Consider the following 16,155-nt stretch of genomic DNA (forward strand, 5'->3'; position numbering starts at 1 on the left):
TGATTGGTGTCATTGATGTAGTCTGGATCAGTTGCCTTCAAGTGATGCGGCACTCTGTGCAGGAGAGGCTGGGGTCGGGAGTAATATTGCTGTACACAACGGAGCTCTAGCTATCCCCAAGGCCGGCACGTGGTATATGCACAAAAAAAAGAGAAGTACAGGTGCTCAACTCCAAATTAACTGATTGTATATAAAAAATACATTTTTGCAGTGAATAGAGGGTTTTGGCATAATCTTGGCCGAGGTTATGGGCCTACCCACCACATCCGGGTAACCTCTGTCGGGTAGGTCCCTAACATACTAGGATTCAAATCGAGAGTGCATGACATCCCCAAACTAGCCCAGCTAAGCCACCCCAGGGCACCACCATAGTAAGAAAAGTGCAGTGTAAAAGAGATAGTTAGGAGCAGCTACTGCTGCAAATAAAGAATGAAAATAAAAAGTGAGGTACACGTATAATAAACAAACGGTGAAGGGTTAAAATGTGTTATAAAGGAAAAATGTGTTATAATGCAGTGCCCTGAGACAGATCAGCCAAAGCAATCCAGGGGGACCCACGCCCCAAAAATGAACCAAAGCTGCACTACACAGTCTAAATATTTGCAGGACTTACCTATATTGTGCCTCTGACTGGTGTGCATATTACTATGCCAGACTCCATGCTCTAAACCAATGTAGTAAGGGTGCTAGTCTGAGTGGAAAGTGTCTCAGGCTTTCCAGGTGTGCAAAGCAATGCACTGATTGGATTCATATAGGAAATGGACTTCAGACTGCACACCCTGAACATATATATATATAATTGGAGGTGCTACCTGTGGAGACAATTGATATATGCACACAAAAAAAGAAGTACAGGTGCTCAACTCCAAATTAACTGATTGTATATAAATACCGGCTCGAGGTATGTTCGGTGGGACAGTCCAGTTTTTCGGGCACTGCCCCGCTGTTCCACCCAGCCTGACGTTAACGGGCACGCCCCCAAATATTGTCATTCAGGGCCATGGTCTATGGTAATTAGACCACACCCCCAAGATGCCGCGAGTAAGGGGGCGAAAATCACCCATCCTGCACAGGGCGTGGCTCCCCCTCGAGCCGGCCCTGGCTATCCCTAAAGCATCCAGTTAGTCCTGCACAGGGGCAGGTATTGCCTACCCTCCAACATGACCCCTTCCACAAGGTACAAAATGCTCTGCTCCCAGGTAACAGGGTTATCGATTCTACACATCAGAGTTCCTCATGTCTTTCCACTTCTGGTCAGTGGCGTAACTACTGCCCCCGCAGCGCCCGCGGTGGCTTGGAGGGAGCTGGGTAACTTGGGGGCGACGGGGGCACTAGTTACGCCACTCAGTGGCGGAACTCCCATAACTACAGAGGGTGCAGGGGGTACTGAGTGTGTTACCAGCAGGCGCCCGGCTCCTATTCAAACCCCCAGCGGCAGCTCCCTCCGTCTTCCAGGTCATGACGTCAGGAGTGAGCTCCGTCTTTCGGGTCCCGCAGAGCACTATGGGAGTGACGTCACGACGTCACTCCCATAGTGCCGAGGAGCGGACGCCGGGGTATGGACGGCAGCAGCACTGGTAAGTGTTTATTTTTTTGTGTGTTTGTGTGCGCGCGGGGGGGAGGAGGGGAGCATCTACAGGGGGCTCACTACTAGGGGCAACTACAGGGGGCTCACTATTGGGATCAACTAGGTGCAACTACAGGGGGCTCACTACTGGGGGCTCACTACAGGGGGCAACTACTGGGCACAACTACAGGGGGCACTACTAAAATGGGCACAGCCACAGGCGGCACTACTTGAAGGGGCACAACTACAAGGGGCACTGCATATGGACACAACTACAGAGGGCACTAATTTAATGGGCACAATTACAGGGAGCACTGCATAATGGGCACTACTACAGGGGGCATTGCATAAGGGGCACAACTACAGGGGGCACTACTTTAATGGACACAACTACAGGGGGCCCTGCATAATGGGCACTACTACAGGGGACATTACATAAGGGGCACTATTACAGGGTACATTGCATAAGGGGCACTAGTGTAGGGGGCATTGCATTTTGGGGCACAACTACAGGGGGCACTGTATAAGGGGCACTAACTTGATACACACAGTTTACAGGTTATAAACTTTGTTCCCAATAATCTGGCTCTACACGGACATAAAAACTGTACAACCTGTCTTGAGCTGAGGTGACAGACTGGCAGTAGCAGAGAGGAGGGTTGGTGAAGTAGATCTGTCAGGGTGGGATGTAATGGGCATTACTGTTTGGCATACTGTGTATTTGGCATTACTGTGTGCACAATGTGCTATTAGGGGCATTACTGTGTGGCATAATGTGTTGTATGTGGCATTACTGTGTGGCATAATGTGAAATAGGGGCATTACAGCATGGCATAAATTTGTTATAAAGGCTTTACTGTATGTCATTATGTGTTATACGTGGCACTATTGCGTGGCATGTGTAAGGGGCATACGGTGTGGCATAATGTGTTGTAAGGGGCATTCCGGTGTGGCACACTGTGTTATAAGTGGCATTACTTAGTGTGTCATAATGTGTAAGGCAGTGGCGGATCTAGACTGCTCTTTTAGGGGGGCGATTTAATGATTAATTATGACTCCTCCTCTTTCTTGTATTGGCACCTCCCCTTTCTGTTTGTCACCTGGGGCAAGACAGTAATTTGGTTCCGCCCTGGTAATTCACCCATAGTAATGCTCCCTGCAACAGTGCTCCTACAGTAATGCCCCCATAGTAATGCCCCAGTAGTAGTGCCCATATGGTAAAAAAAAAAAAATACTTACCTTAAACCCCACTTCTGCGTCCGCCCGGCTGCTCCTCGGAACTATGAGAGAGATGTCATGATGTCTCTCCCATAGTTCCCGTGGGGAGAGCCGGAAGCTGGAGTTCAGGAGAGAACTCCATCCCCGGCTATCGCGGCGCAGCAGGGGAGGAGCTGGGCGCCTGCTGGTAATAAAATCTCAGCGGGCGTCCGTCTTGGAGCCTCCCTGTGGTGCCGGGCTGGAGGAGACTGGCGGCGGGTGCAGCAGCGCACCCGGTGCACGTGCACCTCCAGCCCCCCCCACTAGTTGTGGCCCTATACACACCACGTGACAGCTTCCAGCATTCTATATATACGCACCACGTGACAGCCCTAGATACAGAACCCCTCTATCCCCTTGCCAGCCCTAGCATCCCTCCACCCCACTGCCAAGCAGGTATAGTACCCATCAACCCCTCTGCCAGCTCTAGCACCCCACTGCCAGGCAGGTATAGTACTCCTCCACTCCACTGCCAGGCAGACCAAGCTCCTCTTACTGCAGTGGTGTCAAACTCGGGCCCTCCAGCTGCAGTGAAACTACAAATCCCAGCATGCACTGCCACAGTTTTGCTATTAGGGCATGCTGGGATATGTAGTCCCACAAAAGCTGGAGGGCCGAGTTTCACACTACTGTCTTACAGCATCCCAATGCCAGACAGCCCAAGCTCCTTACTACCAGTCAGCTGGAGAGTCACTGGCCGCATCCACTCGTGGGTTCCCGCTGCTCTGCTGCCGCATCCTCCCCCGCTGGAGTCCCGCTTCCGTTCCGTGACCTGGCTGCTAGCTGTACAGCACGGAGCCATGGATGCCCTGTCACTTATTGTGCCTCCCGCCAAGGTGCCACTGCCTTTGGCCCCGCCCTCAGCTCCGCCCATCGCCAAACATCGAGAAGGTCCTTCCAACGAAGGACATTTTCACCACCCTGCCCCGGATCATGCACTGAGCTGATTAGCCTGTGCTGTGATTGGAGCCTGTGTAATGCGCTCCCCGCGCATTGCACAGGCTCCGATCACTGAACACAGCCTGTGCAGCTCCGTGCATGATGCAGACTATGCTACGGGGGGGGCGATCGCTCCATTGCCCCCCCCCCCCTGGATCCGCCACTGGTGTAAGGCACTTTGCTGTATCATGTAATAACCACACACCTTTAAAAGTTGTCTTTGGGGGGCGCCTCAAAACTTTTTTGGCATGGGGGAGCAAAATTTATAGTTACGCCACTGCTTCTGGTAATAACCTCATTACATTACTTAGCCGCACACATCTGCCCGTAGGAAGCGTGGAGCGTGGAGAGAACGCACAACGCCCAGGCAGTTCAGACAAACATGCACCGTCTGCAGACCCTCCAACATGACCCGTTCCATTAGGTATAAAATGCTCTGCTCCTGGACTTCCCTCTTAATTGATGATTGCAGACACCTGTGCTAAAACACCTGTCTCATCAATTACCTAGTTGAACACAGGTGGCTGCAATCATAAATTAGGTGGGTCCAGGAGCAGAGTGTTTTGTACCTAATGGAACGGGTCATGTTGGAGGGCAGGCGTCTGTCAGGATTGGCACTGTCAATTTTATTCAATGATACTGAATGGGCGATTTAAAGTATTATGTGGATGGGGACTCTCTCACCTGGCTGTCAGTGAGATCAGTCAGTCTCCCTGCCCTGCTTAGAGCCGTGCAGGCAGTGTGGTGGCCACACCCCTTCCCTCTCCTTCAGTCCTCTCCTGCACTGGGGTCTTCCGGAGCCTGTCAGTCACAAGCTCCGCTCCCCAGATTACACGAGGAGCCAATGCTGGAAAAAGCCCAGTCAGTGATCACTGTAATGCAGGAGTGGGGAACCTTTTTTTTGCCGAGGGCCATTTTCATATATATATCATTATTTGCGGGCACGCCCCATCCATGTGACATCACACAGGGGCGGGGCCATGATCTCAGGTGATTACAGCAATGCCCGGAGCATCCTGAGGATGCTTCGGGTAGCTGTAAGGGCAGCGGTGTGACCGTCTGAAGCATCCTAAGGACGCTCCAGAGGCGGCACTGCTGCATAGATTCTGGCAGCAGGGTGCCATTCTAGGCACCATGAGCCAGATGAGGCTAGCAGAAAAAGCTCAGAGGGCCAGACCAAATGATTCCGGGGGCTTATACGGCCCCCGGGCCTGAGGTTCCCGATCCCCGATGTAATGGCTTCCTGATGAGGAGATAAGATTGTGTGTGTGTGTGTGTGTGTGCGCGCGCGCATGTTTGTGTAGCCTATGTCAGTGGTTCTCAAACTCCGGTCCTTAGGACCCCACACAGCAGGGGCAGAACTATGGGAGACAATGGAGGCGCCTGCCGCCGGGCTCCAGCACTGAAGGGGCACTTCCTCCATTGCCCACAATATATTCACCCCACTTAGGGCTGTAATTATGTACCCGGAGTGTACTGTCACGGCCACCCAATACATGGCACCCTTTTCCGGCACCTGAGAAGCCACTATATACTAGTGGAGAGTTCCATGTCAGCTGCTGCCTCTGTCTATCTATAGCCTGTTCCTAGTCATTGGGTTTGCTGCTCCCCAGAAGCTTCTTTTGTTAGTGGGACACATCCGGTGCCCCCCTCACCCACAACTCTGTCTCACTGTGACGGGGGTGGGGGGTGGTCACCAAATTATAACTTGCCTCCGGGCATCTAGGAAGAACTTATGCCACTGCCACACAGGTCACATTTTCCAGGTCACCCAGCAAGTGCACAGGTGTATTTATTACTCACTGACACATTTTAAAAGATCCACAGGTGGAGCTAATTATTTCACTTGTGATTCTGGGAGGAGACCAGGAAAACATGCACTGTTTGAGGTCCGTCCTGAGGACTGAGGGTCTGATTCAGAGGCGCTCGCAAAAAGCGAGCGCTCGCTCTGAATCAGGGCGGGAGCTGGTTTTTTTAGTTGCGGCCTCCTGGCTGCTCGCATAGCTGTGGGTGACCACCCACAGCTATTGCGAGCGGCCAGGATGATGGTCACAATGGTCAAGACTATCGCGACAATCGGGCTTGCGACGAGACCCTTGTGGTAGGGTCTCGTGGCCGCAAGCCCCAGAGAGCTTCTGGCTTTAATAGAGCCGGAAGCTCTCTCACTGACATCACGGGTGATGTCAGTGGGGCCGCCCACAAACGGCAGGCGTTCGCTTGGGAACGCCTCCGTTTGTGAAGCCACCCCCCGGCCACGCCTACAAAACGGGGTGAGCTGTCGATCAACATCGACAGCCGACCCTTTTGTAGTGAGCCACGGAGTGAGTGCTTTTTGCGCTCGCTCATGCCGCGCGTGTGCACTGGGCCACCATCGACCACGCTTGCGAGCGGGTCTGAATCAGGCCTTGAGTTTGAGAACCTGCAGGCTATATTACTCCCAAGGAACATTTCAGGGAAAACCCGATCAAAATAGTATGTGTGTGCGTATATAATATATATCTCCCCACTAATCAACGGCACTCACCATTCCTGGATTTGGGGTGAAACGTAGTATGTGACCACATTGTGGGGTCCTTGACGGGGCAGCAAGCTTACATGCATTCATTCGTTCAGGTGGTAGTCGGTGATCATGGAAGTTGGGCGCACCCTTTTTCCCGCAGCACTGTCACGACCAAGTGAAGATTTTCTCCTAGGCATTGTGAAATCTCCACCAAAACGAACCAGAAGCTACATATGTATGATGTATGTATATATGTGGTGTGTGTAGCCAATTAACATGATAGGCTATGAATCATCTGGCTATGTAAAGGCCCCCATGCATCAGGTGTCCGATCTTGCGATCGGAAATGGCACTCGGCGGCCATCGATGTTCCGCCATCCATTGTAGGATCGGTGAAATTCTTCTGGCAATCACGACCATTTTTCTGATCGTTATCGGCACATCTGTGAAATCCAACATGCAGTGATCTATCTATCGCAGATGTATGGGAACATCTCAAGGAAATTTTCAGTGAAAGCCATTTCAAAATTGGCTCAGTAGTACCCGAGTTTATCAGGAGCATATATACAAAATATATATATACATATATATATATATATATATATATATATATATATATATATAATGGTAGACAAAATCCCGGCACTCATCCGGGTAGAAAATCTATATATGCGTAGGTGCCTTCCATGGGCCAAGTAGCCCAATATATGTGTCACAAATGGCGGCACTCCACGTCTTGATTTAATGTAAACAAAGTTTAATCCGACGACCGTTTCGGGCACATGCCCGTCATCAGGGATATAAACCAACAATACAGCCTTCACATACATATATATCATGAGTAATTTACCTTAATCAGCCGATTGTCCACAGCCGGTCCGCGACGCTGCAAACTCCCAGGGACACGTGCCCACACTGCGGCGTCGCCACCTCTGGGACATCACAGAGCCGCAACGGGTGGCCGGGCCAATCAGCTGACACACCAAGCGTTGTCAAGCCAACGCAGTACAAACTAAAAACAAATACAAAAACACATGACAATATTATAAACTTGCATCAAATACATATAGAAAAACAATGAATAAGTACAGCATTACATATAGTTACATCCAATCAATACAGAAGCATTGAGAAGAGAACTTTAACTGCAACACATTAAAGAAAACACTGTAGTCCCCAGGATTTATTAAGCCTTTTAGGGGCCATTATGTCCAATTTAATAATCCAGCGGCATTCCACTTGTAGTAAATGTTTGGCCCTATTGCCACCTCTCCCACTAGGCGGGATATGATCGATAATTTTAAAACTTAGGTCTGCTACTCCATGTTGTGCTGATATCCAGTGTTTTGCCACTGGCTGATCACTTATACCGGAATTAATGCCCGAGCGTATTGCAGATCTATGCAGCGCCAAGCGCTCCTTGATCTGCCGCTCAGTCTTGCCTACATAAGGTAGGCCACATGGGCATGATAACAGACTACAAAAGTAGTACTGCAGGTCACCGGAAATCTAATATGGACCTTTTTCCCAGTGTAGGGGTGATGAAAAACATCTCCCAAGGTGGCCGACCAGCAAGTGATGCACCCAAGACCTCTGTGATGACCATGAAAGTGAGATGGTTTTCTCTTCCTCAATTTAGCATCGTCTAAATGGACCAATATGTCCTTTAAATGACGGCCTCTGGTATAACAAGGCATTACTTTGGAGTTGACCAAGGATTTGAGCTCAACATCACTGCTCAATAATGGCCACAAAGTTTTTACAATCCTCGTGGTATCAATGCTTCTAGTGGTATATCTATTTACCCACGGTATCTTTTTCACAGCATCTTGATGTACAATTTTAGACTGTAAAGTAATATCATGGGGGATATTACTCACCTTTTCTTTAATTTTTAATAACTCACGTCTATTGTAACCTCTTGCCACAAATTTGTTAACCATTTCTTCAAGTTGATATTCTAATTGGATAGGGTCGCTGGTAATGCGTCTAATGCTGGGCATACACTCTACAATTATATGTCAGATATCTGTACAATCTGTCTGGTGGGAAGGAAAATCTGGTCCGTTTTCTAGTGTTTGGGAGCAAATTTCTATTGTTATTTGCTCCCATACATTACCAGATTTTCATTCCAACCAGCCAGATTGGACAGATATCTGACAGATAATTGCATAGTGTATGCCCAGCATAACACATAAGAATTGCGAATAGGGCACACTATGTCGTAAAGGCAGGGGATGGAAACTGTCGTGTCGGAGTACAGTATTCCGATCAGTCTCCTTAACAAATAGATCAGTATTACAAATACCATTATCATTAATAATATTCACTTTGTTTACATTAAATCAAGACGTGGAGTGCCCTATTTGTGACACATATATATTGTGACACAGTCGGGATAGGGGTCCCTCTCCTGGGGTAGATGGACTCCCTCTTTACACACACAGCAGCCGGAGAAACAGGACACAGTTCTGGACAGAGCCAGTCTTTATTGTACCAGACACATAAACAAATAAAACATAAACAAAATCCTAGCCTATCTGGGTGTTATAATTAGACAGTAAGTTCCCTCACTATCAGAACAGTAAACCAGTTCACATCCTCAATACTTACAGGTTTGTATCAAACAGTGTCTCAGAGCAAGCTAACCTGCGGGCCTGCTTGCCCAGGTGTGAGACACTCAGCCACAACTAAACCCAGCTTATATCAGCCATTTCCAGGTGCAAGCCCTAATGAGCCTGCTACCAGACTGAAAGGCCCAACACCTGGAGTGGCCTATGGATGGAGTCCTTCCTCTCCTCACATCCACACCCTCAGGACCCATTCTGGCTTTTCACCAAAGCCAACATTTCTAGTCTATTTTATCAAACAGACTTCTCCTGGGGGTTTCAAAATACATAGGACAAGAATCTGGGACACACATAGAAGCCATTCCAAACTTTTCCAGTGCCTCTATCACAATATATATATATATGTATATATATATATATATATATATATATATATATACACCCCACTAACTCGGCAACTGTCATTTCCTAGTTTCTTATTTACTGTATTTTATTACTATCACGATGCTTCAGGCATACATATCAGAAACTTAGGGTTATTTAGTATTATTTCCTATGAATTGTTTGCGTGGCTGCTGCTGTTGATATTTCTAATGATATTTAAGCATTGATTTAAATCTAATCATCAAAATAGGATCATTGTAAAGCGCAGGCAGGGCCACAAGACGTGATTCAGCTCGAACAGCGTCATCAAGCTGCCCAGACCGCCTACTTCACTTGGGATGTTGGTGGCAGCGAACTGCCTCCAGGAGCAGGCAGTTGTCTATTTATCGTTATAATAGCTCATCTCTATTTAACAGGTGGAAACCTGGGCATTGTATCAGTCTCTGTAGCCTTTTAAGTACTTCTACAGGAATGTGGCCTATGATAAATAGTCCCTTAAATGCTGTTTGGCTAAAGCATGGACTCTACTTCTGGATGACTTGATCTGTCCATAACTCTGCACTCGTTACTCACTACTGAAGAGTTAAGTAGATGCAGTGTATTGAGGTGCGTTTATTAAAGGAAGTGGTTTTATTTTTGGTTTATCATTTTATTTGATCTATGTGTTTATATATTCATACACCTATAACATCTATTTATATTACATGCCTAACTTGTAGGAAGTGAGAAGCTTCTGAAGATAGACAAGAGCCAATCAGGTGTCAGAACTATACGGATGCAATTTTATTTTTTATTAAGGTGCGAGATAGTTTTCCGCCGCACCGTACTGGGTTAATGCAAAGTCACTATATGTGGATATAGTACATGTAAGGTGACATATCACTGGTGCAACATCAGGACGGGGGACACGGTATACGTTTATGTAGCCGGTGGACAGAATGCCGATTGCCGGCTCCCAGACTACTTAATCCCAGTGAGGGTTAACTGACAGACGTCGAAATCTAGACGCCTGTCATTTTACCGATGCCGGGAGACCGGCGCCCGGCATCCCGAACGAAGGGATGCCGGGTGCGGACAGACGCGCAGGGGGTGGGGGGTGGTTTAGGGCTCCGGGGGGCTTAGGGTTAGACACCCCCCGGGAGGTTAGGGTTAGGCTAGGGGGAGGGAGGAGGGAGGAGTTAGGGTTAGGCACCCCCCCCGGGGGACTTATAACACAGTATGCCACACCGGAATGCCCCTTACAACACATTATGCCACACAGCAATGCCCCTTACACATGCCACACAATAATGCCACGTATAACATAATGACATACAGTAATGCCCTTATAACAAATTTATGCCAAGCTGTAACACCCCTATTTCACATTATGCCACACTGTAATGCCACATACAACACATTATGCCACACAGTAATGCCCCTAATAGCACATTGTGCACACAGTAATGCCAAATACACATTATGCCAAACAGTAATGCCCATTACATCCCACCCTGACAGATCTACTTCAGCAACCCTCCTCTCTGCTCCTGCCAGTCTGTCACCTCAGCTCAAGACAGGTTGCACAGATTTTATGTCCGTGTAGAACCAGATTATTGGGAACATAGTTTATAACCTGTAAACTGCGTGTATCAAGTTAGTGCCCCTTATACAGTGCCCTCTATACTAGTGCCCCTGATGCAATGCCCCCTGTAATAGTGCCCCTTATGCAATGCCCCCTGTAATAGTGCCCATTATGCAGGGACCCCTGTAGTTGTGCCCATTAAAGTAGTGCCCCCTGTAGTTGTGCCCCATATGCAATGCCCCCTATACTAGTGCCCTTATGCAATGTCCCCTGTAATAGTGCCCATTATGCAATGCCCCCTGTAGTAGTGCCCATTATGCAGGGCCCCCTGTAGTTGTGCCCATTATGCAGGGCCCCCTGTAGTTGTGCCCAGTAAAGTAGTGCCCCCTGTAGTTGTGCCCCATATGCAATGCCCCCTGTAGCAAGTGCCCCTTATGCAATGCCCCCTGTAATAGTGCCCATTATGCAATGCCCCCTGTAGTAGTGCCAATTATGCAGGGCCCCCTGTAGTTGTGCCCATTAAAGTAGTGCCCCCTGTAGTTGTGCCCCTTTTAGTAATGCCCCCTGTAGTTGTGCCCCTTCTAGTAGTGCCCTCGGTAGTTGTGCCCCTTTTAGTAGTGCCCACTGTAGTTGTGGCCAGCTCCTGTAGTTGTGGCCTCCCCAAACCTCTCTCCCTCCCCTCCCTCACTTACCTGACTTTGCGCGCTGTCATCCGCGTTGTCTCTCCCGCTGCCGCGCTGACTGGATCTAAATAGATCCAGCAGATGCGGCCGCGCAGGTTCCCCAGGTCGCGGGTGACATCATGACATCACCCGCGCACTGCATTACTGGGAACGCTGGCCTCTGAAGTGATCGGAGGGTTCCTTAGCCTCCGATCATTTCAGAGGCCAGCGCTCACAGTTGCAGTGGCGTAACCACTGCCCCCGTCACCCCCAAGCTACCCGGCACCTCCAAGCCACCGCGGGGGCTGCGGGGGCAGTAGTTACGCCACTGCCTGGGGACGATCAGGATTTCCTCCAATGTCGGGCTGCCGGTGAATCATACCGAGTCCATGGACACATTGCCTGAAGATTACACGGTGTCATCCATCCAAACTCCCCTTTGAGTAACCTACACCTCTACTGTCTTCCCTCTTCTACCAGGTATCTCCTTCTGAATCGCCAATTGCAGAATTGGTAGTACTCCTTGCGCATGGAGTGTCGGTGTATAGGTAGAGAGTTATGCAGCTGGCACAGGTGAGGAATATCCTAACTCATTAAGCACAATTGAGGTAACTGGCAGGCTTCCTACTGGTAGCGCTTTCTGCTGGTTACACGCTGGACTGTCAGTCCAAACAGGGGGGTAAATTTCTCCCTCTGGGACTGCCATTGGCAGAAAGCGCTTGCAGTGGGCAGCCACTTCTGGGTTGAGTACGCCAGCACTCCCTGGCTAATAGGGGCTGCAGCAGGTGCAGTCCCTAGAAGACGGGTTTCCTGTGAATGCCTGTTTTTCCCGATTTTCCCTATGAATAACAGCCGGGAAGCCCCCCTCTCTCCATAAGGGGAGAGCTGCCACTGCTGACTACTAACTCTGGGCAAAACTAGCTGCTACCAAGTACCAGTAGCTCCTATTGTCTTAGCTTTACTAGCTCCCTCTAGAGCACAGGTTCTCAAACTTGGTCCTCAGGACCCCACACAGTTCACTTTTTGCAGGTCACCCAGCAGGAGCACAGGTGTATTCATTACTCACTGACACATTTTAAATGATCCACAGGTGCAGCTATCAGTTTCACTAGTAATTATGTGAGGAGACCTGGAAAACATGCACTGTTTGGGGTCCTGAGGACCGAGTTTGAGAACCTGTGCTCTAGAGCACAGGTTCTCAAACTTGGTCCTCGGGACCCCAAACAGTGCATGTTTTCCAGGTCTCCTCACAGAATCGCAAGTGAAATAATTAGCTCCACCTGTGGATCTTTTAAAATGTGTCAGTGAGTAATGAATACACCTGTGCTCCTGCTGGGTGACCTGGAAAACGTGAACTGTGTGGGGTCCGAGTTTGAGAACCACTGCTTTAGATTGTAAATGCTCTAGAGCAGGACCCTCCTCTACACTCCAGGGCTGATTCTGAGTTGGACACATTCGCTGGCGCTTTTTCCGCACTGGCTGCGGATCCCTGCTTATTGCGACTGCCTGTGGAAGCCTATCCCTAATGTCCTGCTGCCTCAGCTGTCATCATAAGTATTGGGAGTTAACCATCCCCGTGCTGGGCGCAATAGGTCAGTCTGAAACAGGCGCCCTGTCTCCCTCCGCACACGCTGTGAACGAGCACTGAGATAGGTCATTTTAGTGCGATCTCATAGTCTGCTCCTACTAACTGCCCAAAAATGCCCAATTCACTGATGGCGTGGTCCGTCAGAGGATGAATCATTCCATACGTCCTAGAAAACTCCGCCTGTCTGCTTAAGTCTGATTTGGCGCATACACGAGAACCATCAGCAACAGCCCCTCTGTCTCATGTCTGCACTTTCTCCTTCACAAAACTTCTGCCTCCACCGTGTCATGTACTAGGGTATGGAGTGGGGATGGATCAGTATAGCAAAGCACTTAATGAAATCTCGGCCTCATAATATGAAATCCCATAATGGATAATTGTACCCGTGGCCATATTAATTAGATTGTTTCTGTGTATACAGAGGGTGTGCCAGAGCTTTTATAGGACATGGGGGTCTATGTACTAAGACTTGGAGAGAGATAAAGTACCAACCATTTAGCTCCTGTCATTTTTCAAACACAGCCTGTAAAGTGACAGGAGCTGATTGGTTTGTACTTTATATCCATCTCCAACTCCATCCACTTAGTACCCGCATGATTTGCAGACTATTGGATTAAGCAATAGGATGGCTTACAATGAACTCAGTCACCTTCGAGTACATGATCCCCAGCAGCTATTAAACCATTGGTGTCATCATTCGGTAGAAGTGACTGGGGTTTAGCACAATTACAACACAGGATGCAACAAAAACAGAAGTTCCAGGAAAGCTTTTGTTCCAGATCTCACGTTCTGCATGATAGAGACAGTCCGTGGAGATGGAATCTGGCAAGGAAATGTGTAATCTTTACTTTTTAATTTGCATTGTTAATAAAGTGATTCATAATATTACAGATATTTATTTCTGTTGCATAAGAAAACCTCTGGGAAAGTTTAAAATATTATTTATGGACAGTGGTATAAAATGTAGGAAGGGGGCAGCAATGCGTACATGCTGACTGCAGTGCAGGACCCCCTCGGCTGTTCTGAGCATGCGGGGGGATAAGCTAAACCAGGCTCCCTTTCCACTCATTAGCATTGAAAAACATAATGGGATAATATTCTGGAATGCAAAGAAATCCTACAGACCAGGGGTTCCCAACCACAGTCCTCAAGCTGCACTAACATTCCAGGTTTTAAGGATAGCCATACTTGAGCACAGGTGTGTTAATTAATATTTCATTACACCTGATTTGTAGAATATTCCCCTTTGTCTTTAATTTTAGGGTCATATTTCATCATTACAGATTGTACTACAATGAAAGAAAAACTATTTCCAAATGTGACAGGCGTATTGTACAGTGTGTGCCTTGCAGCGTGTATGCAGCGCCCTCTAGTGCTTGAGATTTGGAATAGAAAATAATTTTATTCAGCAGTCAAAGTACAGAAGTGTAACTAGCTTATAGTTTCGTGGCAGTCCTTTGTAGCTTCACTTTTGCTTAGGTTTCTTTACAGTTGTCCATTTAATTATCTGCTGAATATCCAACACTTAAACAACATTAATAAGGCAAAACTGTATTTTGATATTACTTTATAAGAACTTTGATCAATTTACTTCTCCATCAATGCAAATAATAGTAACTATTTTATTAAGCTGGGTACACACTAATCGATATGTGTACCGAGCAATGCAACCATCGACACCCCCACTGAAGGGTCGATATATCGTGTGGCCAGTACACACTAGATGATTTGGTGCCCAACTGCCCGATACGTTGACCCTGCCACAGCCGGCTGCATGGAGTCGTGATGGGGTTGCTGCATGGGGTCGTCAGCCGCATCGTCAGGTAGGGCTGCATGTAGGGCAATGCGGCTGACGACCCCACGGGAGCACACACCGCACAGCATAGTGCATACACACTTAACAATTTTAAGGATTTGATGTTCCGATGCGTCGGAATACGGCAAATCGTTAAAGAAATCGTCTAGTGTGTATGCTCCCTTATGCTTTATGACCCGTGAGGGTTATAATGCGATAAGGCTGAGTTTTGCCCTGGTGATATACTATAGGTACATGTTGCTTATTGCAGAGATAAAAGATCACCACCCACCACCACAATTTACCAACAAAATATTGCCAGGGCAGCTGAGCGATACTTTGATGCCTTCACAGTCCTGGCCCACACGAGCAAACATTGGCCAGCCGGCTAAAAGCGAAGTCTTCTCCCTTCGTTATAGTCTTTGTAATCTAATGGGAAATTCATATGTCCAAGGAAGAAAAAACAAACATAAAAAAACCCCTGACACAATTGGTTACTACAAGTGCCCACCGGCCACCGCTGAATGATTGTGACTGAGTCACTGGAACACCCCTGAGCCACTAGCCAATCACAAGCAGTGTGGAAAAACGCTTGTCATTGGCTGGCCCTGAATGGCTAATGGGATTTTATACGTGGCATTCAGTCTGGATTATAGAGGAAGAGCAAAGTTTTTGTTTTACATTAAAGTTTTGCAAATGCTTTATTTAATTAAAGTTTAGTGTAAGAACGTTTATCTGTATGTTTTATTTACTTATACACTTAGGCACCATGGTTGCTCTCCACAGGCCAGGGGGTTCAGATGTCCCCCAGCTGGTAGTCATGCTTTTTTTTTTTTGCAGCCTCTGTTCCAATAATGGCAACAGCTTAGGGCTGGTATTCATTATGCTAAGGGGTATCACACTCATGTTTTTTTTTTTTTGCAGTGGGAGCCATCCCACTCTATGATATTTAATAAATAGAATCCCCTATGGAACGCCTTAGCTGGCAGTAATTCATTAGCATCATATGGCCTCTCCCCAATCAAGCAACTCCCAATATAGCGGCATCACGCAGAAGGAATGGGTCTCGTGATTTGCAGAGAATCACATCTTAATGCCCCTCCCCCATCCCATCCATTTTTTTCTCTTCCAGGAGTCCATATAACTACCCAAAAATTTGTGATCCTCCCAAATGCCAAAAAGGAGAGCCATTAAGTATGCTCTGGGTGCGAAAACAGTGGTGGCACTTGTTCAATCAGCAGCAAAAAAGCCAGAGGAGATTCTCAGCACACAGTTATGTCATTAGGAGACACCCAGCAGACAGGTCATGGAGGAAGGGAATTTATAGCT

Source organism: Taudactylus pleione, unplaced genomic scaffold (assembly GCF_031769625.1).
Source record: "Taudactylus pleione unplaced genomic scaffold, aTauple2 ptg000079l, whole genome shotgun sequence".
NCBI classification, from domain to species: Eukaryota; Metazoa; Chordata; class Amphibia; order Anura; family Myobatrachidae; genus Taudactylus; species Taudactylus pleione.